This window comes from Cygnus olor, chromosome 3 (genome assembly GCF_009769625.2).
Source record: "Cygnus olor isolate bCygOlo1 chromosome 3, bCygOlo1.pri.v2, whole genome shotgun sequence".
Taxonomy (NCBI): domain Eukaryota; kingdom Metazoa; phylum Chordata; class Aves; order Anseriformes; family Anatidae; genus Cygnus; species Cygnus olor.
Genome location: NC_049171.1, coordinates 76,381,586 through 76,407,050, shown reverse-complemented (window position 1 = coordinate 76,407,050; position 25,465 = coordinate 76,381,586). Strand labels below are relative to the sequence as shown.

Sequence of the window (25,465 nt, the reverse complement as noted above, 5' to 3'; positions counted from 1 at the left end):
TTTCTTGCTGGGCTACAAATCACTGCCTTTCTTCTAAGGTTGTAAATGATAGGTTTCCTAGTCTTATTGACACAAGACATCATTCCTCATAAAGCCTTATCTGGCAAACTATCCCAAGTTTTTTTTATGGTATTCTGACTGAGAAATGTTGGTCCTGCTTCTCTCTTTTTTGCTGGACTTGTATACACATACTCTGTATTGGATCTTGGCCAACGTGTTTCAACACATACACGATCGTGTTCTGCAACCGCTTCTGCCGTGAGTCCCGATTCAGTTGTTGGTATATGTTTGTGTGTGCAAGGATTGCCTTCCTGCTGGAGAATTTCAGGAGTGAGTGGTTAGTGTCGATTCAAATGGATTAAGATACAAGAAAAAAAGTATTAGCATGAGAGATCTTTGCCACCAGTATGAACTGCTCCCAGGGAGGGGAATTTGAATTGGATTACGAAAAGTCAGAATGTCCAGCATGCCAAAATGCCGATTTTGAGGTATAAACTCAAGTCATACTCACTTGTAAATATCCCAGCTATTCACTTTCCTTGGCCTGACCAGTACCCCAGTTACTTGCTTTCTTTGGCTTGTGGTTCCAGTGTGACAGAGCCAGAGTACACAGACTACTGCACCAGAAAGCCATATACTCCTCAACATCAACTTTTGATGAAACCTTTAAACCAATACAAATGTCCAGGCTTATTGAGAGATGGGTCTCTTCTATTTATTCTGCGCGGATGGAAATGATTGACATTGTTCAGGTAATAGAGTGATCAAGATCCTGTTATCCATGTTTCCAAGAGTTCCTTTTAAATGTCTGGTGTGGATCTGTGAGAACAAGGCTGTCATCAGGACAGCGTTTTGAGCATAGATACTTCATAATGATTTGAAAAGAACATAGGAAGAAAAAAAAAAGCCCTTCATGGCAACCAAACAAAACCCTGCAAAACGACCGAGGGAAATAAAACCATTAGAAACAAGTGAAACCATAACAAACTGCCATAGTAGTACAGCGTCTTTAAGAAAAACAGAGAAGGAAGGATGAAAAACCAGATACTACTGTGAATGAGTGAGTTCACATGAAACAGATGTCCTCTGACCTCTCTCCAAGGATCTAACTACAGGGTTTTGATAATGTTCAAAAACATTTGGCTAATTTGCGAAAAATACATATTTAAAAATTTTGGCAGCCTCTGCTCTTCTTGTTACCAGAGGAATTGCTATGAAAGAAGGCCTGGAATCCCTGGAGAGAGGCTGGGTTTCTTGCAACGAGAGACACTGAGGAGACCTGGGCTCCAGTTCTGTTAGTGACTTCTGTGTGATACTAGGCAGATTTTTTTATTCATTTCCCTGAGCATCAGGCTTCCATCTACTAAAAGTCAATGATCAAATTTCCTCCGCTTTAAGATCCTTTTGATAAGTTTTATATACCTCATTGTTTCTAGGTCAGCCAAAAGAACAGGAAATACTGAAATCCTGAAACTCCCTTGAGATACACTTCTGACGAGACTTCTTGTCCACTTTTAAAACATGAGTCTTTCAGATAAGCTTTGGATAAGCCTCTGAATTCTGAAAAGTAAAGCTGAACTACTATTACTCCATTGTAATAATATTAATAGTAATAATAATACAATGGTTTCTTTCAGAAAGGAAGGGAAAAATCCACCTAATGATTATACCTGTGATTTCTCACATCAGGCAGCTTAAATATTAGCATCATGAATGCTAACATCTGTCTACTGCTTGCTTGCTGTGCAGTGGAGGCAGAAGCTGAACAGACTGTCACAGACAGTGGGCCAAATCCTCATCTTGGGATGTGGGAGTTTTCCTACTACATACTTGAGTGGTATCTGGATGAGATTCAGGGTTCGGCTTGTGCTACAGACTTCCATAATGCTTGCATGGGAACATCTGCTCTCTAAAAGTGATTTGAAAAATAAATAACTATGTAATAACTTGGCACAGCCTTGTTCCCAATGTGGAGAAGACCACCCTTGTAGATCAGGAAGGGGGACTTTGAAGCAAAAGAAACCTGGGACTGATTAAACCAAAGGTCTGTCTAACCCCTTGTCTTGCTTTTTGAAAGGAGTCAGTACCAAACGTGCCAGAGGAAGGTGTAGAATCCTTATCATTAAAAATTAGACATCAACATGCCTAGAGTGAAAACATTGTTCCTACCCCTGGGCAGTTAATAAGTGGTTTCTGCCCTCATGCCTGTATGGTTTATTTTATAATAATATAACTGCAAATGTTCTTGTTATTCATACATTTTTTTTAATCCCACTTCTTAACCTTAGTAAAATCTATTGTGAGTTCCCAAGGCTGATTATACAACATATACACGTAAATTTCCTTTTACCAATTTCAGATCTGTTACTGTTTAATTTCATTGCCAGTCTATTCTCACAGACTTTGGGAAAGAGTGAAAAGCATACATTTCATTATAAATCTGGATGTCAGGAAAAAACAACACAATACTCTGCTTTGCTCTGTCAGTGTGCATGTGTTTGTAATGGGATTATGCAGTTCATCAAAGGTAAAATTTCTGCTTGCTGAAAATGTGAGCTGCCATGTTGTAATTCTGTTCAGGTGACCTCCTTCATGTCTCTGTTGTCTAGCTCTTGTGTAGACAAATTATATGTATATATATATATATATTTTCAAAGGGTAAGTGTCATTCTGTGCTTGTCTTATTTTAGTGCTTTTCCTAGCCATCTGCTGCTGGCCACCACTGGAATCAGGCAAATGAGTGAGTTGGATCTTTGATCTGACATTTTAAAACCTTTTAACCTGTCAATGATCATTGATAATTATCCAGTCATCTTGATATTTGTAGAGCTAGACAAGAACATGTTCTTCCTTTAGAAGGAAGTGAATTCATTTTCAGAAGACAGCTGAGCATTTTTGGACTCCTTTCAGCACTGCTGAATACACCAACTTCTAGCTGCTGGAGGCATGCATTGCAAATCACTCTTTAAATCTTAGCAACATCTGTAATAAGGTAACTTGGAAATTGTTTTTAGTCATTGAGATTACGTAGTCATTCAGTAACTTTTGTAAGATATAGTGCTGACACTCTCTTTGTGATCTGATTTCCTTTCTTTAAATCATGTTGGTGAAAAGAAGAGAGAGGGTGGAAAACTACAAGCATTGTCAGCTGCTGCATTGGATAATTTTCAACCAATGCCTTTTTATATATATGAAGAAAATGAAAGCCAGAATTTTCAGTTTCATGCAAGGCATGATTTTCTCAGATAATGTCTTCTAATCGTTCAGTCCAGTTCTCTTCGTAGAGTCTCTGCTGCTGCCCACTTGAAAATAGAAACAACGTTTAGGGAAGGATCTGCCTATGATAAATAAACAATGATTCAAGTTATGGCAAAACCCATCACAATATTCAGGAAAACAATATTCAAGAACAGTGGCTATCAGTTGTTAAGACATTTCTTGCTGGTGAGACGTAAGTACGGTAGAGCTGAAGCATCGAGACCAAGCAAATTAACATTTCCTGAGTACTGAAGATTCAGCTGCAATGTCTGCTCTGGGATTTTGCAGTCAGAAGTAACGGACCACCCAGCTGGCTGTGGATCTAATCCAGTGGGTTTAGCTATACTCAGTAGCTCAACTTTGATGCTGAAGAAGTGGGGAAATGTCTAGAAGTGAACCCAGTGATGGATGTGTGGCAGATGTCTTGCTTTCTCAAGAGTGATTCAGTTACAAAGAGATTGGTGATCCCTGTTCTAGACAACAGCACTTCTCCGTTTAAAGACAGAAGTTCCTATGCTTGTAAAGGAGACCAGGGGCAGGGAGGAAAACATTGTTTGTTACATGTTCAAGTTTTTAAGATTTGCATAATTTTCAGAGAAATGGAACATCCAGAGGCAGTGAAGTGGCAGAAACCACATCAAAAGAGAAGGGAAATTCTTAGTTTTAAGTGCAGAAAAAGGACAGGAACTGTATCTTCCATCACTGCAAAATCAAGAAACTATTGTTCTCATGCCTAGTATCAGCCTTCTCTGTGATGAGAGAAGATATTATCCTCTCCTTCTGAGACATAAGGCAGAGGGAAGCTGTGGCTGAACACAAATGGAGCAGAAGGCTCCTGAGCACTCAGTCAATGTCTTTACCACAAAACTGTCCTTTTCAAAATAAACGGGCACAAGTCATTATGACAATAACATGAGAACTTCAGCTCCTGTTGTTTCTTGTTCAGGCTTTCCTGTAACAATTAGTTCATCTCTTTTAAGTGAATTGATGACAGCCAATCACAAAACTGACCTTATTTAAATGCTTCTTGGTTCCCTTATTATCATCTGAAAAATCTGATTATTCATCCAACCATGGGACACTACACAGGAGAGGCAGATCAAACAACAGTCTTCTAACTCTTTATATTTGGCCACTGGAAGGCCCAGACTTTCAAACATATCTCCAGTTTTGAGCACAGGAAAACTAATGGTTATTTTAACAAATGACCCACATCTTTAATAAATAATTGGGGATTATTAATTGAAAAAAAATATTTAGGAATATTTTCAAAAGAGGGAAAGTATTTACTATATTATACCTGAAGATGGGTGGATAATTTCCACTTTTCTCCAGTGATTCCTTGTAAAATGTCTTCAGCTCCTTTTTTTTTTTTTTTTTTTTTTCCCCATTTTTGGTAACTTTTTGTGAATAAAAATGAGAAGCTGATTTTTGTTATTAACAGTTGCAATCATGCTTAACCTTGCAGAAAACCTGATGCCTTGTCACATTTTTGCTGAAATCATGTGTTTTGGGAAAGAAAGTTCTACCAGAACCATTTTTCTCCTCTGCAGAGAGGAAAAATTGTTCTCCACCAGCAGGCATTGATTGACAGCCTTCTGATGAGAGAAAATTACAGCTAAGTTTCAAAAAGTGGGAGGTGGCACCTGCGGCATGATTCCACTTGAGCCTCTCAACAGCCAAAGAAATGGTCAAGGTAAGAAATTCTGCAAGCAGCTATCCTCATGCTCAGTCCCCTACAGAGGAGAAAGGGAAAATGTGTTCAGCCCACAGAGTTACTTAAAACACTGAGGTCTGCAGAACAGCTCTATGGCTGCTATTCTGCCTGTACTTTGAATACTTTCCCCTCTCCACATAATATCTGTCTACAGTATAGTTCCAGATTTAGCACCTAAATGTTGTGCTTAAGATTGTTTTGTTTTGTTTTCCTTAATGAAGCATATAGACAAAAAATAACCAGTTTTACGTACTTGTTTATGGAATATTCGTTTTTGTTTGTTTGTTTGTTTGCTTTGTTTTCTTCTATGAACTAGAGATTAATAATGCCCCAGAAAATGAAATAATGTTTTGAAAGGATTCTTTAAAAATGTTCCGTGCAAGCACCATGGTGTAGTAGTACTGCAAAGGATTGTTGTTTCTGCCTCTTCATTCTTGTCCAGAACTTATTCAGTGTGGTGGCTGCTGTTTCTCAAAATAGACTCACTGTTTAGCTCCATGTATTATATACATACCTTCTTCTCTGTACCATTTTTCCCAAAACAGCATGAAATATTGGGATTTAACAATGTTACTGGTAAATCACAGCCTATTTCATATCACCTGCTACTTCATATCCTCTGTTTAGGTCCTGCCCAATTCCCAAAACAGAGTTGAGACACTAGTTTTTGCAGTACTATATTTTCAAAACAAAGGATTGCTTGGAAAACTATATGTATTAATTTCTACAGCTTCAAATGAAATTAATGCTCCCCATACACGTATGGACTTCTTATAAACAGGATGTTTCCTTTTCTGTCCAATTTTGATTCAAAATTCAATATTAATTTTAAATTGACACTCACAAATGGCAATGGAAAAGATTTTATCAACACACTTTTTGTACCCTTTCCTGTAATGTTCTAGGCAGGTTTTAACACTAAAAGGTAATGTGAAAATGAAACCTGTGATGTCTAAATAACTCAAGATACAGAACCGGTATTTTTCAAGAAGAAAGATGTTTTTTTTTAAGAAACTGTAAACATTTCACTGTGAAGTGATTATTAAGTAAAATAAGAAATGGCAAGTATCTGAGACATCTTTTCCTCTTCTATTGGCTCCATCATTACTTTGCATAGATGTGTCCATATGGGATAAGCCAATGTTGTCAGCTTGCCTTTTTAAGGACAACCATTTTTTCATACACACATTCATAATTTTGATAGACAGACAATCTCTTAGCAAAAAGCCTGACACTTGTTATGCTGCAAGTGTTTTGCATTAGGAAAAAAAAAAAGCTGTGGAAAGATTTGTTTGTTCAAAAGGAAACAATCACAGAGCATTTTAATTTCCTGCTATATCCATACTTTTGTTCCTCATCAGCTGGGACTTTGACACGTGTTTATGCTCTGCACTGTGATGTCCCTATCATGTGAAAAGTTGTTCTACCTCTTCCAGGGATAATCTATAGGAAGGGTAGAAAATCTTCCCATTTTTACCTTCCCATAGCTCTCAGCCATGCACAGCAATGCCAAGCTGGTGTGAAGCAGTCTCCCAGCATCACAGAAGAGCAGCTGCTGAGAAGGAAACTGGAGAAGGATGAAGACAAAAAGTACAATAGGAGGAATCTGTACAGCTATTTGCTTGGACACAACACCGAAAAGGCAGCTCTTGAAGGGAGCTCTTAAGAGTGACTAATTTTTTCTTCAAACTCAGTATTAATTTTCTGAAATGTATTAAGCCAAAGGGATTTTTTAAGCTTGTCTAATAAGTAACTATGAATGCCAGATGCATTTGTCACCGCATCTATCTAAGGTTTGTGTGTTTTCTTTCTCTTCCATCGGCCTCGTTGGGCAGCTCTGTAGCAGTCAGCAGTGCTCAGCCACCGCGAATGGGCTGGAGGCCATGCTTCTTCCCCCAGCCAAGTGCAGCACGTGCTGCCTCCTTGCCAGCTGTAGGCAGGGAGCCTTGCAGGTGCCGGAGGTGCTGCCATGGGAGGAAGGGGAAATTAGATGCTTGTGATGAGATAGAAATATTGGGGGAGATAGGGGGTGTGGACATATCTCAATTTGTGGCTCAGCTGTGAGGCGCAAATGCCTGGGGATTTCTATTAACAAAGTCTATTAATATAGGTTTTCTGTGATACCTGGGTCAAGGATATTAATTTTGCTCAGCCAGGGCCGGTCACAAAGCATTTGTGCCCATATACCTTTTCAAATACATTTCCATGTAGACAAACCTGTGTATAGATAGATATAAAGTAAATGCTCATACTCATAGGTGCTTGCATGCAAATCAAAATGGAGAGAGGAAAAAAAAAAAAAAAAGAAAAACAATTGCACAATTCCTGTTAACAAAAGTATATCTGCTGATTCGAAACAGTCACAGACAAAAATATTGGTACTAAATTTATTGGCTCAGTGGCAGATAGAGACACATTGTGATGATTTGTGCTGCAAAGGGGCCTCCACTTCTTTAAACAACCTATGGCAATATCACTTTGCTGAAGCTATAGGAAAGCCAGCAGGAATCTCTCACATGGAGACATGTAACATACCAGATGTGGCTTAGAGGAATGAGTAGGGGGAGAATTTTATAGCAATTGACAAACCACACAAAAGAGGTAGGCAGCAGGAGAAAAATACTCGGCTCAGAGTTATAATCGGTGTTCACAGAAATGTAGGATTTAGTCTGCAGAGATCATCAGCCAGTATCTGAACCACTTAAGATGCCTGGCAGGCACCCTTGGGGAGCTGCTGTGCTGTCTACATCAGAAGCCAGCTGCTAGACTTTGTTGTAGTGTATTTGTTCTTAAATAGATGATAAAACCAGAGAGCCAAATTCCTGCTTCAGTTGTGCAAAGGCAGGCTCAAGAACTAGACATATGCATAAAATATAGAAGTTAAGTTCCTCGGAATAAGCTTACAGAGGTAGCATACTTTTTGTTTGGGAGATTTTTCTCTTTTCTGTTTTCTTCATCCTGTCAGAACAGAACAAGACCACTGATCTATGCTCTTACCTGAGAAATACCAAGGCCTCTTAAAGATGGAAACAGAAACGATTTGATATTGTTAATGGTTAGCTTTAATGGTTAGCTGAGGGCAACGGTTAAATCACAGTTTCCAAAGGAATACTAGTCATAAAAGATTGACCATTTGGTCTGTATATCACAATGTCCCAATTGCAGCTGTGTCTGTAAGAAACACTGTGTTTCCAGATGTGTGAGACAGATGATATTCTGGTAAATAAATGGGGGGAGTGGAGGAGGGAACAGAAATGAAATTTACCCATCTGAAATGTAGATTACACCTGGCCTAACCCTTTATACTTCCTTTTCAGTTACTCAGTGCTGTGAATTTCATTTTGGACAAGCATGGATTTCAGTTAATGATGGAAATGTGCACAGTGTTGATGCCCTCTCTATTACTGAACTAAACAAAGCCACTGGTCTCTGAAAGCAATGATAGAAGTTACTCCAATCTCCACAGGGATAATTAGGTAAGGACATGGCTACAGATGCTGACTAGGTCTCCACTTTCTGAAATCTGTGCTTCTGCTTGCAGAGTCCCTCTGCTACAACAGTGAATAAACTAACTATATCTCTAACAAAAGTTGCCTAAAGAGGTGTTTCACATATGCTGCACGTGCAATTACTGCTGTCCTAAAAAAACACACCCTTCAAAAAAAATATTCTCTGCAGGATAAAAAGGGTGAAGTTGACTAGAGCTTGCTGAAGCAGGAGTAGTGAGGCTGAAGACTGAGAATACAGAGCTCAGAAGAACTTCAGCTCTGAACTATGGGTTTTCAAATGGAGTTTCAAATAGTACTGAATAGAGAAGGGTGTAGGAAAATAAATAGTAAAATGGCATCTTTAGATACTTGTTCTAGTTTCTGACATCCTTCCTTCTAAAGAAGTACTTTATTTAAGTAGTAAATACAGTACAGTAGTGCTGTCTTAAAAGATGAGCTATGTTTCAATCCAGCAATCCCAATGTGGGACAGTTTATCACAAAGAAGGAAGCTCATTCACTATCTACCTATAAACTGATTAAAAAAAAAATATCAAGGAAACAACTACCTAATCAACACTGTTAAGCTAGCACTACCGCATGTACTGACTATGCCATATATGATTCTACAGGGAGAACATGAATGCTGAGAAGAAGTTGTGATATTATACCTAAACAGCCCTTTACACTTACAGCATCAAAGCAGGTGAAAGTGCAAAAAGCAGGAGTGTCCCCAGTGGATACTGCTAGCCACAGAGTTTAGATTTCAACCCCATACTGTGTACGCATACCAACAGTGGAGTAGACATATGAACAAATACTCGAAGTGGAAATAAATGTTTCAGTAGTCATACTTCATAGCAGTAGTGAGAATCACAACCTCATGTTTGTAAACCTTCATCAGTTCTGTGTGGGAATATCTGAAAGCCTTAATTGCCCACTGGCCTAATCATGAGGTGATGATCACTGCCTACAAAGTGCTGAGAGCTCTCAGCAACTGCTTCAGTCAGAGCAGGGAGATGCTGATAGTTGGTACTTCACAGCAGCAGCAACATCCTTCCTCTTCAGACCCATACTGTTTTCTGGAGGTTCTCATTGAGAACAACTGTTGTCAGTAAACAAACAATAGCAGCTCAGCTGGTGTTCCAGCTGTGCTTGGGCCGACAGCTTCAATTTCCAAGCCTGGCATCAGCGAAATCTGTTTCTGACTCTGGAGGAGAAACCAGGCATTTGATCTGCAACTTGCGGAAGACGACTCCTTCCCCCATTCTCCCATGCCTTTCATGTCTCCTTGAATTGCATCTCCTACCGCCAGCATTCAGGGGAAGCCAACTCTGGTGATGTCAACAGGGCTCCTCCAAACAGGCAATGTGTCATCAAAGAGTGGCTCCTCAGAGGAAACCTGGAGCAGTGCCTAGAGCGAGTGCATGCTGCCAGCCCTCCAAGAAGCATTTCTGTTATTAAAGGGGGCCAAGGGGCACTGGCAGCCTGTCCTTCTTTTCATCAAATCAATCAGGCACCAAGGAGCAATTCCAGCAAAACAGTCCAAAGTAAACACCGTGATTTTGAGAGGGATAAATGACACAAGAAGCCAAAGGAGTCCTTGAAGAAATAGTGTAGTAATATTTCATTAGACCACCTACTGCCACAGCTAAACAGCTGTACTATGTACAAGTGTAAGGTGATGAGGTCTTGAGAAGTAGGGGAGCCTAGCAGAAAGGATGGGCCATATTCTTAAACCTCACTTTAAAAGCAGACAAAAAATAGCTTCAGAAATCCTGGCCCAGAAGTCTGAAAAACAAATTATGAAGCAAATTTACCTATAGTAAACAATGTTTTAAGATGAGTGTTCTTTCTGGATGTATGTTGATATTGAATGCTTTGTTGTGTTTTGTGGTTTTTGTTGGTGGTGGTGGTTTGATTGATTGTGTTTGTTTTTCCAATACACAGCAAACCTTTACTAAGGCCATAATTATGATAATGGAATTACTTTCAGTGTCCTACATCCCATAAACAATGCCCCTGTATGCAATGCATTACTTTCATTTTTACTATTAGCTATGCTGTTGTGCAATCTGATGAAAGCGATTTTGTTTGTTTGTTTTAATGATACTCTCCTCAAAATCTATTGAACTAGATTTATTCAGAATAGTGACACTATTTGAAAGCTAAGCTATAAGATTCATAATTGTCTTGCAGACTTCTGTCTGACGGTATGGTGATTTTGAAGAGTACTATGATGTTAAGCAAACAAAATTGACATGTGAAACACTCAAAAGACACATCATTAAAAAAGAGCAGATTCTCCTGGTTCTCCTTTTAATCTCCAGCAAACCTAGAGATTACTTGCAACTGACCACTGCCTTTTCTTTTTTTAAAATTGAGAAGGTGGAGGGTTGGTTTCTTTCTGGTGTTATGTTGTTGGTTTGTATGTGTGTTTGTGTGGTGAACTGAAGGACATTCTGCATTTAGACAGGGAAAGAAGCGCTGTGTATTAGCACTGATTTAAGTAGTCAGCCTTCAGTTGTTCCACAGTCACTGGTATTTATCGTGTCCTTATGCCTTCCGGTAATAAAATCTTCCAGGCAACACCTACCCATCTCATAGCAGTATCTGCTACAATCTCAGAGAGCTGCAGACTGGTACAGTGCCCACAGATGGGGGGCATCCCAGGGGCCAGGAGCAGTGGAGGCTCCCCATGGGTTGTCCCAGGGCAGGGCCTGCAGTCAGGGCCTGCCAGGAGCAGGGCACTGGGAGCACCAGGGCAGTCCCAGGCCCAGGCACCTCCCTGGGGACCAGGCTGGGCCAAGGCTTGGGTCTGCCAGTGAGGCCTGGGATGAGACCCAGTGAGGGGCAATGGAGTCAGGCCTGAGCCAAGGCCCAGCATGGCCGAGAGTAGAAGCCTCGGCTGCAGCAGCCCCACGGGCAGGGGTGTAGCCCTGGTTAGGCATTTTCCTTCTCTTCCCTTGCAGCAGCTCCTGCTGGCCAGATTTCTCTGGTCTTGGAAGGGCTCAATCCCTCCTAAGATTTTAGATACTCTGTAGTTCATACCAGGTTATGAGTTTGGTGGTCTTCCAGTGTAACACGTAAACAGTATTGCACCAGATTGTTCAGAGCTGCAAAGACCATGTGGAAGATTTCTGTGAATGCTGTAAACCATAGCAATCAGTTAAAAATGTATTCATGCTTATTTTATTAGAAACCAGAATCAGATGCATAATCCCACGTAGGAATTAGAGCCAGAAGCTGTATCTGTTCTCTTGAGCTGCCTTTTTCCCTGTACTGATCCAATACCACACTTTGCCTTCTAGAAGGTCAGCAGTTGTCCCACTGCATGAATTTCAGCTACTTCTTTGCTGGGGGATTAACTGGGGCAGGCTGTGTTTAAATGAAGCTTCAGCTTCTTTAAAAAGCTGGTCTTCAGCTTTTACAGGCGTGTTATGATAATGACAGGCACAGGCTGCTCTGGTGGAGACTTCATCCTTTCCTTGTAAGCAGTTCTGTCAAGAAGAAATGCCAGTTTTATTTTTTATGAAGTCATAAAAATGTTTTCCCATTTGCATGTCAGTCATCTCTGTGCTTACTGGTGTGAGTTTGGAAATAAAATCTCATTCCTTCTGCTATGTTTGCATGAATGGCGACACCACTCTGCACCCCTGCTTACCCTTTCAAAGGCTTGTGTGTGAAACAAGGACTACCCAGAAACTGGGTGCACGTGTAGAACAGTGGTCCCACCATGGTGTCCAGCATATTTGTAATAGGTTCTTCCCAGTGCAAAATATGGTTAATTTTGAAGGCATATATTTACATTGTTAAATTAATACATATTAAATGAATGATCTTGTAACATGTGGCATGGGAGACTCTTGCCATGACTAATCTCTGTGAGTCAGTCACCATTTAATCAATGATACTTGCAGTTTAACATGGTTTTTCAACCTCATCGCCTATAGTTTCCTTTTAATATGGCAAGAAAAGTGCTTAACATGAGCATTGGCAGATAAATAGCATGGCCCTAGATGATAAACTTCTAACTACAGAGCTTTGCAGGTTGGGGTGGAGTTGTGGTTGCAGGGACTGAAGAATGAGTTAGGGGAATAAGCCTAACAGGAATAACAGGAGAAGCCTGTTAGAGACAAGCGTCATCAAATACCTGCTATGTGTAGTTTTTTGATAGTATTTAGAAATCAGAATCATAGAATCACAGGATGCTTTGGGCTGGAAAAGACCTTGAAGATTATCTAATTCCAACCCCTCTGCCATGGGCAGGGACATCTCCCACCAGACCAGGTTGCTCAAAGCCCCATCCAACTTGGCCTTGAGCACTTCCAGGAATGGGGCATCCACAACTTCTCTGGGCAGCCTGTTCCAGGGCGTCACCACCCTCATGGTAGAGAATTTCTACCTAATGTCTAATCTAAATCTACCCTCCTTTAATTTAAAACTATTACCTTTGTCTTATTGCTATACTTTATCCAAGATAAAAAATCTCATTCCATCTTCCTTGTTGGCCCCCTTTAAGCACTGGAAGGCCACTGTAAGGTCTCCCTGGAGTCTTCTCTTCTCCAGGCTGAACAAACCCAACTATCTCAGCCTGTCTTTATAGGAGAGGTGCTCCAGCCCTCTGATCACCTTTGTGGTCCTTCTCCGGGGAGTGAAATATATGAATAATAGTAATTAGGAAATATTTAAAATATTTTTCTAGATACCCAAATGTCACAGATGTGGGAAAAAAGACCATGGTTTTTATTTCTTCAAATAAAGTTAAGTTTAAATGGAAAGTGGAGTCAGCTACACATGCTTGCAAAAATCACAGATGCACAGCCACACGTGGTTTTTATTTTCATGCCAATAGATGTACTTTCAGGTATTTCATACATTCATGAACTTTATGGGACACATACACATAGATGTATTCATGTTATTCTATCACATTTCATAAACAATTAGTGCAATTTTAAATTATTTAAATTAAGAGAATGTGTATTGAAGTTAGGACATTGGAAGTGTATATATCTGAGATATATAAGTATTGGAATCAATATAGTTTGCTCAACATTCTCCACAGGTTAATTAAGTTTCTGAAAAGGTGTATAAAAACACAACAGCAACAGATGTAGTACAAATAAAAGATACTTTTGAGTTTACATACGCAGTTTAAGCTGTATTCTATACTACACAGACAGGAAAATGGTTGTTTGACATAGATCTATGGTTGGATTTAGCATACTTTTTACCCTAGGTCTCATTTTCTTATCAACTGAAAAATCACCTCGCTTACTCCATAGTGTTTAGCCTGAGGTATTCTCTTCTGCACCAGAGCAGAAGTCAGCTCTTGGAGAGCTCGATCACGAAACCAGACTTGCTTCCAAGAGCAGTGAGACTTGGATAGCTAGACTGAGAGTTATTACAAGAAGATGCCCTTGAGGATCTGACAGCTGGAGCAACCACTACAGAAGTACTTTAATAAACTTTCTGGAAATGGGGGGAATGTCTACCCTCTGCAGATACATCTTGTAACTTAACTAATCTTCAGCACTGGGTAGAGAAGAATGGCATGTCTGGGTTTCTGGGGAGCCCTGGAGCAGTATGTTCTCCTCCTTTAAAAATCTGTACTATCATTTATCAGGGCATGCTGAGAGCTTTTTTGCATCATCTTCTTTTCTCAAGGGGATTAAAATTATGTGGAGAACATCCTATGCACTTTTACTCAGTAACCTCCCAAGTTGCTTCAAAAGCATACAAACACATCATAATGTGAGAGGATTGCACAACACTATCCATGAATTCATGTCAAGGCTGTAGTCTCAATTTTCATAATCTTTGGAAATCTACCCAGGGAGTATAACCTTTGTAAGACTTGAAAACTCGTTTCTCATGACTAGTGAGAGTTAGATAAACCATGATAGGGTTCTGTTATGTATCTATCTTATATTTGTTTTATTTACTAATTTTTTAATTCACTCCCTTTGAACTTTTCAGAATGAAATGGTATTGCTTAAGTAGAAGAAAAAGAAATGCAAGCCAAGGCTGAAGAAAGAAACAAGAATATTTATAGTTCAGACAATTCTGTAATTGTTTTGTCTAGGTCAAAATGATCTATCAAAGTTTCCTTGGCCATGAAGACTCAAATGAAAAATTTGGTCAACTCTGACTAAGTTTATGCAATAGTGATAGAATAACTAGGTCCTTCTGTCTGATAGACTCATTCTTCTCTTTCTGTGCATTGTTGTTTTGCTTTTTGATGGCATTACACAGTTCTTCATGATGCAGTGATGATTAGGGCCTAGAGTGATTTTACTAATAGTGACTGCCCCTATGCATTTATATAGAATAAGCACAATTTCTAAACCAGGTGGAACTGAAGAAGGAGAGGAAGAAGAAAGAGCTTGTCTGAAGCCTGAAATAATGTGGTGTACATGGGTCAGGCATAGGGTGGAACCATGAACTTCAGAAAGAGAAAAATAAAACAAAAAACCACTAGCATCTACCCTGGGATTTTTTTTTTCCTCCATTAGGACAGATATCCTTGTCTATAATCCATGATTATTCCTTACATCTGATGACTATGAAGCTGGTGAAGGGCCTGGAACAAAACTTCTATGAGAGGTAGCCAAGGGAACTGGGGTTGTTTAGTCTGGAGAAGAGGAGGCTCAGGGAGGCCTTATTGCTCTCTACAACTACCTGAAAGGAAGGTGTGGGGAGCTGGGGGTCGGCCTCTTCTCACAGGTAGCTAGTGATAAGACTAGAGGGAATGGCCTCAAGTTGTGCCAGGGAAGGTTTAGGTTGGAAATTAGGAGAAATTTCTTCTCAGAAAGAGTGGTCAGGCATTGGAATGGGTTGCCCAGGTAGGTGGTGGAGTCACCGTCCCTGGGGGTGTTCAAGGAAAGGTTGGACGTGGCGCTTAGGGACATGATTTAGTGGGCGACATTGGTGGTAGGGGGATGGTTAGACCTGATGATCTTGGAGGTCTTTTCCAACCTTAATGATTCTATGATTCTATGACTGTGATACTATAGTTTTGCTTGAGTTTGGAGTGGAGTGTGAATTAAACATGAAATTAGGGCTGCACTGCAGAACAATTGCTCCTTAGCACTGTTCCACAGCTCCTTATCCCTGCCAGCACCATCAGCCTTACCTAACAAATTAGACTGAGCTGCATGGACCTCCCAGACTGCTTTTAACAAGGTGAGTAATCTGGGTCCCAAAATGTGGGGATCAGTGTGTCAGAGAGGATACCATGGGATAATTCACCTCTTTGCAGCATCATGGAAAAGCAACTTTACTAGTTTTGCTTTGTGGTACTAAAGTAAGCTGGGCAAAGTACCAGCCCAGCTGGTGTAAGTCATTGTGCCACTGTGCAAGGGTATTTATTCATCATTACCAAAAGGGACAAGTAGGTAAGGCCCCAGGACTTAATGGGCTTTGGGTAATCTCTATAATAGTCATAATTTTCCTACTTGGTCTTATAGGCTGTAGCATGGTTATGAAAAAGGGGAGTATCTTAAAAGGAATTTAGTCACTAGGAAGGAATTATACTCTGTGTGCACATGGACTGCACAAGAAACGTGCAACAACTAGGGAGTTACTTATGTTCCCAGATATGAGACTTAAACTGGACTAAGTCGTATATAAGCCTGATGTATATAAACCATTCTACCAGGGTGGCTTTCCCCTTAGAGAGGTTAAGAAGTAGATGAACTGCTGGAGAAAAACATCAGGTCACCTGGCTTTCCTTTGTTGTTCTAAAGAAAGGATTAAGCATCTGGAGTTGTGTGGGTGGCTTTGCAGTGGACAACGTATGGTTTTCTTCAGTTACCATAAATCTATCAACAGAATATTATCTCCTCAGTAAGAAGTACTTCTGCACTTCATTAAGATGGAGAATTATCGATTCTGTAACAGGGAAGCCATGTAAATGAGGCCTTCTAAATAACGAAAAGAAATCCACGTTCCATTGAGAGTCTTCTAAAAATAGCTGGGGCTTGAAAGTTGGAAATGAAAGGCTGGAAGAGAGACAAGCCTGGGGAGGTCTTAATAAAGACATAGGAGGAACTTTGGAAATATTTGGGTAAGTTGCGTTAGCTCTACTAGACTATAATCTGGGTGACCAGATTTATTCAGATGCTGTATACATTTTCTGAAGGAACATTTAGCTATCTTCTGCCTTTTGATCTGGACTGCTGCCAACTTCACAGAGGTGATTACATGAATACTATAAGCATTCTCTAACATCCTAACACCAAATGTCATTTCAAGTAAAAAAAGGTTAAGTGTATTGCGGGTTTCATACTTTTTTTTTTTAATATTCAGCAGGCAAAAGATAGTGTTACGTCCTGATGAAGGTTCTGCATGTCCATTAAATGACCAGAAATGTCCTTCCAGAAAGATTAAGAATTTTGTGGCAGCAGGACTTTAGAATTGTTTGAATATTCTGTTTGAGAGTCTCTAAATTGTAGATGTGTTTATTGTCTTTCATGTGTTCCAGATGAAATCTTTTCAGATAACAAGTAGAAAAGTGTCTCCTAACTAGCTAAGATCCTTGCAAAACTCATCACAAAATCTAAAAGACTGACTGGGATCGTTCAAGCTCCAGGTTTAGCAGTAAAGATTCTGGGATCACAATTCAGGTGAAATCCTACTGAAGAGAATGTATAGTGTGGGCAGGAATAGAGAAAAGAAACTTTTTTATTTCTATTTTTGTATTTTTATTTTATTTTATTTTATTTTTAAGCACTGAGGTTAGGACATCAGATTCTAAGAGGGAAAGAGTAGATCTCCTGAGTAGAAAACTTTTTACATAGTTGAACTTCAGAGTAAAAGATGAATTGACAGAAAATTTTAAAGCACTTTTTCTGGCAAGTCTGCAAAAACAGAAAGAATGTTATAGTGCCCAACAGTACAGTCAATTATGTGCTGTGTTAAATTATCTAGGGCACATCCACTGCAGTATATCGTCCCCATGGGTTCCCCAATCAGTGATAGCCTCTTGTAGGGGAAAAAAAAAAATGACTTCAGGAATAAATCAGGTTTCATCTAGTAAAGTGCAGCTGTCTCTGTCATTTCAGAATCTCTGCATTGGCCCTTGAAGACAATAAAACAAACAAACATACAACAATGACAACAACAAAAACACCCTGTCTCAAAAATGTTCTGTCCTGGTGTGTGTGAAATGCTCAGAGCTGCTAAAAACTTTTGATGATTTCACCCACAGAGACTGCTCCATGTGAAAGAACTGAAGAAGCCTACATTTGGATCTACCACCCTTCTGATTCACAACAGGACTTTCCATATTCAAAATTGTACCACATTTCTGCTATGTTGCTCCTTTTTCTGGTTCTAAGTCCTATGCAAGAAACATTCTAGGACATATTGTGTTTCCTTTGAAATACTTGTTATTACAGGTTAAACAAATTGCTTTTGGTCATAGAAGTTCTATCCTCCCGACACTGCAAAAATTCTGTCATGTACACTATGCCTTTTTCTTGGAGTTTCCTATTTTTATGGTTTGCAATATATATGCAAGGTACCAGAAATGGCTAAAGCACAACCGGTAATTTTAAATGCTGCACATGTTGTGTAGGTTTATCTTGCAAGTAGCTGCCAAAGAACACAAGAGTGAATATATACCTTCCCTAATGAGATATGATATTTAATTTTAAAATGTTCTTTGGAAAATGGTGTTTATATCAAATATTTGTAACTGAGTACTTTGCAGGTTTGAAGTCAGTGCCTTTTGACAAATTTTACCTGTGGGTGTGTTCCACATGAAAGATGCCATAGAGGACGGTGAGCACAGCTCGCTTGTTCATCAGATCTGGTTTCATCACAGGTCCCAGGCTTACAGGTCCTTGCCTCTCTGCCTACCTATGTGTGTATCAACATCTCTCAAAGAGCTATAATACACTGAAGTACTTTAGACTGCTTTGTTCACATATACATGTCGCTTTGGGGGATGAACTGACTAGCAGTTAGTTCATCTGAGGCAACTGAAGCCTGAAATCTAAATAAAAAGAGAGTGCTACACAGCTCTACCAATAGGATCATATGCCTTGATGCTTCTCTGTAAAACTATGCATTTGATTCCCAGCTGTTTGCATTATTGATGTCTATGCTAGGGAGCTTTTTAAACAATGCTGGGGAAATTGCCTGTGGCAGAGGAAGTGTGAGCCCATCTAAACTAGCTGTATGACCCACAGCTTAGGAGAGCACTTTTAGGAAAATGTGGACCGTGGCCATGGGCCAGTAACACCAAAAGCTGCAAAGTTTGCCTTGCCCAGCTACGAAGTAAAAACGTGTGTAATTGAGATTGCTGGGTCTTGAGAACTCCTGAAAAAGAAGTGCAGATGGTACAGTTACCCGGAGTACAGGAATCCCTAAAGAAAGGCTAACGTGTTTGGCTGTCTTTGTTACACAGAAACAAAACAAAACAAACAAACAAAAAGAAAAAAGGGAAAAAAATGAAGCCTTTTTGGCAGGAGAGTAAATGTGTCATTGGGTAAGAATCCTGCAGCTGGCTAACACTGTAGCTGAGAAAGTTAATTACATACAAGAAGATGTCAGGATATAGCTCAGACAGCAAGCGGGAATGGAGCAGAGGTTTGGACATGGCAGTTAGCATTCCCTCGGCAAGGATGTGCTGAGTTTGCATGCACAGCCTGGGCAAACGTCCTGGCTGGAGGAATCCAGCCTGTGGCATGTGGGCATGGAGTCTGTGGGCATGTGCACAGAGCAGTTGTGGCTATTTAGAGACATGACTTGTGCCAACTGAAAGAGGTTGGATCTGGCATTTGGCATTAAGGCTAGCTCTGCTTTTAGTCATTCTGAAGTGCAAACAAATACTCAGATACTCAATATTGAAGTGTCCAAAAGTGCAGGACTGCAAAACTGCAATATTGCCTTTGTTTTCTAATTTTAGAAGAGAGGATACACTTCCCTCCTGGTACTACAGCATGGCTAAAATCAAGAAAGATCTGAGTAAATCTTACTGGACTATGCTCTGTGAGGGTGGGCTTCAGCTCCAGCTTTATTCAGGTTTCTGTACATGAACTGGTGTCTGAGGACTCACTGGAAAACTCAATAATAAAGTCAATGGGGCCAATATCGCTCCATTGATTTGGCACTATTGCAGATACTTCACAATGGTCGCAATGATTCCATCAACATCCATACAACTGCTTATGCATGGGCATTTAATGCTCCATGGCATGCTGGCTGGCTTCCAATGGCTGCTCCAGCAAGGCACCGACCTCTTGCAGGTCCTGTGATGTATTTGCCAACCCCATTTAGATCCCTTGGATGCCACAGGACATCTCTAATGAAAAAGCCTTTGTTTGGGCAACAGAGGAAATCTTTATTGATTGTACTAACTAGACCACTGTTGACTATAATATCTAAGGACCAGTAAGGAGTACAACACGTTGAGTAGATGTAGACAGCTATTAACAAAAACATTTTGGTACTGTCTTTGGATGCTGAATGGTCTGGATAGCACCCACCTCACTTCAGAAGGCAGTGCACTGAACAGCATATATTAGGAAAGTGCTTAGGTAAGGGCTAAATATTAAGTGCAAAGACTCACTGGTACTCCTGATACCCTGCAGGCCCATCCTGTGGTAGCTTCTGTACTATAAGGCAAGGAATTTTATTATTTCAGTGCATTTTCTCCTTCCTTGAGGAAACGTGAAGTTTGTCCCTTAAATCAACTTCTAAATTTCTAGACAGGCAAAAGCATTATTTATGACAAAACAAAGCCACAGTAAAAAAAAAAAAAAAAGACAAACATATGGCTAAGCATTTTAACCTTAGCTAAACACTGTAAATTTGTTAGGAGGCAAAGAACAAATATTTATGTTTGTTTCTGCTTGTTGCTCTCACGGAATATGGTAGGCTGAATGGGACGTGGCACAGCAACAGCAGGGAAGAGCTGTGGCGCAGTGTGGCTGGAGCAGGTCCCATTAAAGGAAAGAAAAGGTCCAGCTGCTTGTCCAGTCCAGCCAGACACTGAAGTTTAGTCCTCCCTTACCTTACTATAGCCCTGCATTTGAGGTCCATAGGCAGAAGTCCACGATCAAACCAATAACTAATGATTTGTTTTCCTTGTACATGTATCTTTTTGTATCTGTAAATCATAAATGCTCTTCTCCTCATACACTTGCTTGCCACATATGCCCAGCTTGGATACTAATGCTCTTGACCTTGGCTTTGTCCAGTTTGGATCTGTATTTTAAATGGTATTTAAAATCAACATCTTAGGGAAAACTAGAATGTGTCTCCTACTGTAAAGCAACATATAGCGAAGAGATACCTGATCTAACTGACCAGATAAGATTTCCAGATGAAGCAGAATAGCGTGGTGCCAATTTTTCAGTTCATGGTTGTCTGCTAAGGGGAGTTCTAGCAACTGGAATCCAGGTTTCCCAACCGTTAAATTAGTATTTCAGAAACTAGAGAGTAAATGTTCATAACCTGCATGAGAGATTATTTGGATTCAAATGGTTCATATTCTCTTTGTAATGCTTTTAGTGTATTTACCTGAAAAGCTTTTAAAGTTGACAATAAAGATACCAAATTAAATCCTGTCAGTACTAAAGCTAATGCCAACCTCTTCTTGACTTTTCCCAGGGCCAGAATTTCACTCATTATAACAAGTTTGTTTTATTTCTGTCTTGCTGGCAAAAGTGATATCCCATTATGACCCAGTTAGCATATTTTTCCATCTCTAGAGCAGAGAATGTTTCCCTGAAGTTGTTCTGGGAGGAGCCATTCTGGGACCACCTCTTCCCTGTGTCTGGAACAAAGGCTTGGGATGCTCATCTGGTACCACCAGTATGATGAAGCCCTTATGTGTGGTCCAGATCCAGGCTATGGGGTGGTTAACGAGAAGAGGTGTGCCAGACTGAGAAGTGGGCTTGGTGCCATGTCTGATACTTTCCTCTTCATGGAAATTAGTGTGAAAAATCTATGTACGTAGCTGTTCTGAATAGCCAGATGATATTTTTATTTCTCTTTCTGTTCTTGTGGTTAACACTCATTGCTGACTTTTTTCTCAAGTGGAAAAGCTCCACATCAACTTTGATGGTATTATGGGTCTTTCTGCTGCCATGCACTGTGCAGGAGTTGGCAAGAAAGGTCAAATCTCCTGTCTGCTGGCTCATATCCCACAGCTGCAGGAAGTCTCAAATTTTTTACACAGAAGGAATTTCTGACTCCAAAATGATTTCCAGGAGCTCTCCAGTATGGGAACTGTCTCAAGGACAGAAATCAAAGCAGGAACAACTAAAAGAGCTGCACTACATATGGTCACAATCTATAAGAGAAAAACAAGTTATTTTCTTCTCCAGTACCAGATATAGTAATTCTGAGGGTACAAATTTTTCTTTACAAAACAAATTTTTTTCTTTACAAAGCAGAGACCTGCTCATGGCATCACTTTCTTGGAGAAGTGAGCAGAAGAGTGATGTGAAAAGCATATATATATTTTTTTTTTCAGAGCGTGTTAGCTACTGATACTTACAGCTTGATTTTTATTTTGCAGGGAAAGAGATCCTTGTACATACGCACCCTGATGACCCATTTCAGAACCTGGATTTGAAGTTAAGCATCTGATATACAGCTAGTACTACAAATTTGTAGCACTCATTTTACTGGCCTGTTTAGGTCCCCTATAGGGATGGGATGATTATCACCCTGGAAGGTTATCCAGGCACCAGAGGAACAGCAGCAAGCCCCAGATAAACTGTTTGTTGTTGTTGTTGTTGTTGTTTTTCTTTCTGTTTTCTTCTGTTCAGTCATTTTTGTCGAAGATTTTCTTTTGAAGTTCATCATGTCTCTCATCTTTCCTATGTATGCAATTTCTATGCAAAAAGAGCCAGAAATTATATCCAAATGATATTCTGTCCTGTGCAGACAGAAGAGAGAGTTTTCTTTCATAAATAGAGCTGAGCTTTTAATCCAGGTATGCTGCAATATTTTAGGATGAAAGGTAGAGAAGTAAGAAGCAAAGAACAGTTCTTAGAATACAGAAATATTTTTCCCTGCTAATTTTACTTTCTTGCTGCTTTATGTTTGAAAGCCAAAAAATGTGATAAGAAAAAATACAAGCAAAAGCCAAATGCTATCTGTCCTAATTAAACAAGCTGCCAAAAAAATACAGATGGATGCCCCCAAAAATCCATACTCTGCATTGACAATATCCAAAAACAATATTTTACCTCATGTTTCCATTATTTCCCTTTACAACCAAAAACTGTGTTTGGGAACACACCCCTTTCTATTGCTCCTTGCATAGCATTTATCAAATGTCTGTCTACACTGCAGTCATTCCTGTGTTTGAACCTCACATAGACATGGCTCTAAGATTTCAGTGAGCTAACCTGGGTACTGCTTGCAAGAAAGATGTGATACCACAGGACTCAGCTTGGGCATGCCTACCGAGTCTCTAGGTTTTCCCAGGTACATTTATTTTTCATCTTGGATTTCTCTGAAGGTGCGGTTTGAGGAAAGATAATACATGTCTAGGCTGACTGATAGCTTATGTAGGGCAGATGATTTTATCAGACTGCTGTTCATGTGGAGACACTAGACGTACTATTAGTCATATGTCCAAGACTTCAGGCAACTGCATGCACTATGGTGGCCCTACACAGCCAGCCCCGCACTGTGCAACTGCCCAGGTTCCAGGAAACATTGGCTAAACCCCTTGAACATCCTCTGCTCATGTGGCCTGCACATGCATCGGAAGTTATATGCCTCCTGTGCACATCAGATTTACTACTTGTGCACAGAAAAAATAAGTGTATTGTAAGTCTGATTCTCATGGATGGGTTGCTTTAGTTGTCTGCTCACAGTTTACTGTGAGCAGAACACTATATTTTGATAAAGTAACATGACTTTGGACTGTCATATAAGTCTATCTGCTTATGATGCAGAGGGGTTCATGCATAATTCACCGGGCATGAGAAACGGGGCAAATGCCTCTTTTCTGACAATGAACAGAGAGCTGAGGGAGACATCCAGAGTCCAAGCTGCCAAAGCAGGGGCACAGCAGGCAGTGAGTGTGCAGCACCGCCAAAGCCCTCAGGGTTCCTTGGGGCAGCTGCATGCCAGCTTGCATGAGGGAGCCCACCCAGAGCTCCTGGGGAGCTTCTGCAAAAGTTGCGGCAATGGAAGAAGCTATGGAAAGTTGCTGGACTGGATAGCGAAGCTGGAGGAAAGGACTCGTGCTGCGAAAATATGCTGGGTTAGAGGAGGGCTTTGTTTTCAAACATTTGATTTTAATCTGTTTCACTCAGCAGATTTAAGTGCTTTATTTTTGAAAAGATTTCGTTTTTCATTCTAGAGACTGCAAGCCCTTTTGGTGGCTTTGGTATGCTAACCTTACAGGGGAGGTGGGACAATTGTCCCTGAAGTTCTGGCCTCGTACAGCTGTCCGAGAAACACAGTCCACTTTTATTAACACACTTCTGTTCTGTTGTGGCAATCCAAAGCTAGGACTCCAGAGCCTGCCCAAGTAGTGAGATGAGTAGTGAATGGTTTTCCTATGCCAATTCCACACTGGTCCCTTCACTGAACTGAACTTAGCACCTGAGTTATTTTCTAGGTTCCCTCTGCAGTCAGTGAGAGGAGAAGGACTGACACAGGCACCAAGCGAGCCCTTGGGACAGCTGTCTGAAATAGGTGAGCCAAATCCTTACCTGCACCTTTCAGCTGATCCTTGAGGGAGATGAGATGAAAAGAAAAGCTTAGGCCTCACTATCTGAACCATATCTACTGATAGCTGAAATTAGGTGAGGTGAATGTTTTAAGAATCCGTTGTGGGTTAGCTCTGGCAGGCAGTTAGGTACTCCTCAGCTGCTCGCTCACACAATGCTCATGTTTGTGAATGAAGGACAGAAGGACATGAAACCTTCTATCATTAACATTAACACTTCTAACATTAAAGAGAATATCTTTTTCAGAGAGGCTGTCCACATTCTTCATGGTCCCAAGCAGCACCAGGGAGAATGCACTCTAGGCTACCATGTGCTCATTTGCAATGTGTTGCATGTATGAATGGATCAGATAACTCCAGAGAAAAAGGTCAATAGTAACTGGGGGAAGGGAGCAAAAAACTGAGAGGACAGATTTATTAACATTTAGAACCAAATGTAATTTATTGGAATGGAATTGCATTAATTATTCCTTTTCTGATTATTATGCCGGTAGGATAAAATTACTATTTAAATGGCATGTGATGGACTCAAAAGCTAAAGCAAACCTAAATAAAAATATTTTCTTGTTAATTTGGTGAACTGTTTACATAAATGTTAAATTTTCTGCACTAGTCTCTATTGTGCACAATTTCAACATTTGTCCCATACTCCAAAATTTATAATTATCTCTGTGTGCTGTTCTGGCCTAAATGCATTTTTCTATTGACATGGTCCAAAAATGTAATATTCACCATAAAGTTTGTCCTCTGTAGAGTTCTGGACTATATTGCCCTGGTCCTACTCCTTTATTTCTTTGCTCTTCATTTTTCAGGCAGATACATTCATATATCTCCGGTCTTTGCTTACATCCAAATTTCAATAGCTTCCTATATACTTTTCTGATACTCTCTGATATTGTTATTACCTGCATTTTAATACAGGCAATTCAGTGATTTAATTAAATGAATTTTTGCTTCACTGCAATAATCCAGGCTAATGACTGCTTATGGATTCTGATTCCTTAGGAAAAAAAAAAAAGATAACAGAAATAACAGAAATGTTCTCTGTAAACAGATCTGATTTATAGTGTTCCAAATAGAGAAGCTCAAATAGATACACAGATTTGGAAACCTAGTATTGGAATTCAGACTTAGCGTAAATCTGAACCTTACTGCTTCTTTACAATGCGATAAACCAGGACCAGACCATTGTATTTTCCTATTTTATGATGCAGGAACTTATGTAATCACTAATTATAACATAAGGTTTTATAATCATTAATTCTATTAAATTAACTTCAAACCAACATCT

General features: G+C 40.0%; 1 long non-coding RNA gene across 3 annotated transcripts; it reads left to right on the top strand.

Moving 5' to 3' along the window:
* Positions 1 to 1,277: 1,277 nt before the first annotated feature.
* On the top strand, positions 1,278 to 25,175 carry LOC121068643. 3 transcript variants are annotated; one of them, XR_005819006.1, is made up of 5 exons: positions 1,278 to 4,954; positions 6,463 to 6,643; positions 8,293 to 8,451; positions 17,531 to 21,367; positions 22,000 to 25,175. It is a non-coding gene; the product is annotated as an uncharacterized LOC121068643 (long non-coding RNA). The 3 variants fall into 3 exon arrangements; XR_005819007.1 differs by lacking the exons at positions 17,531 to 21,367; positions 22,000 to 25,175 and adding an exon at positions 9,095 to 9,322; XR_005819005.1 differs by lacking the exons at positions 17,531 to 21,367; positions 22,000 to 25,175 and having other exon boundaries at positions 8,293 to 9,322.
* The last annotated feature ends 290 nt before the right edge of the window (positions 25,176 to 25,465 follow it).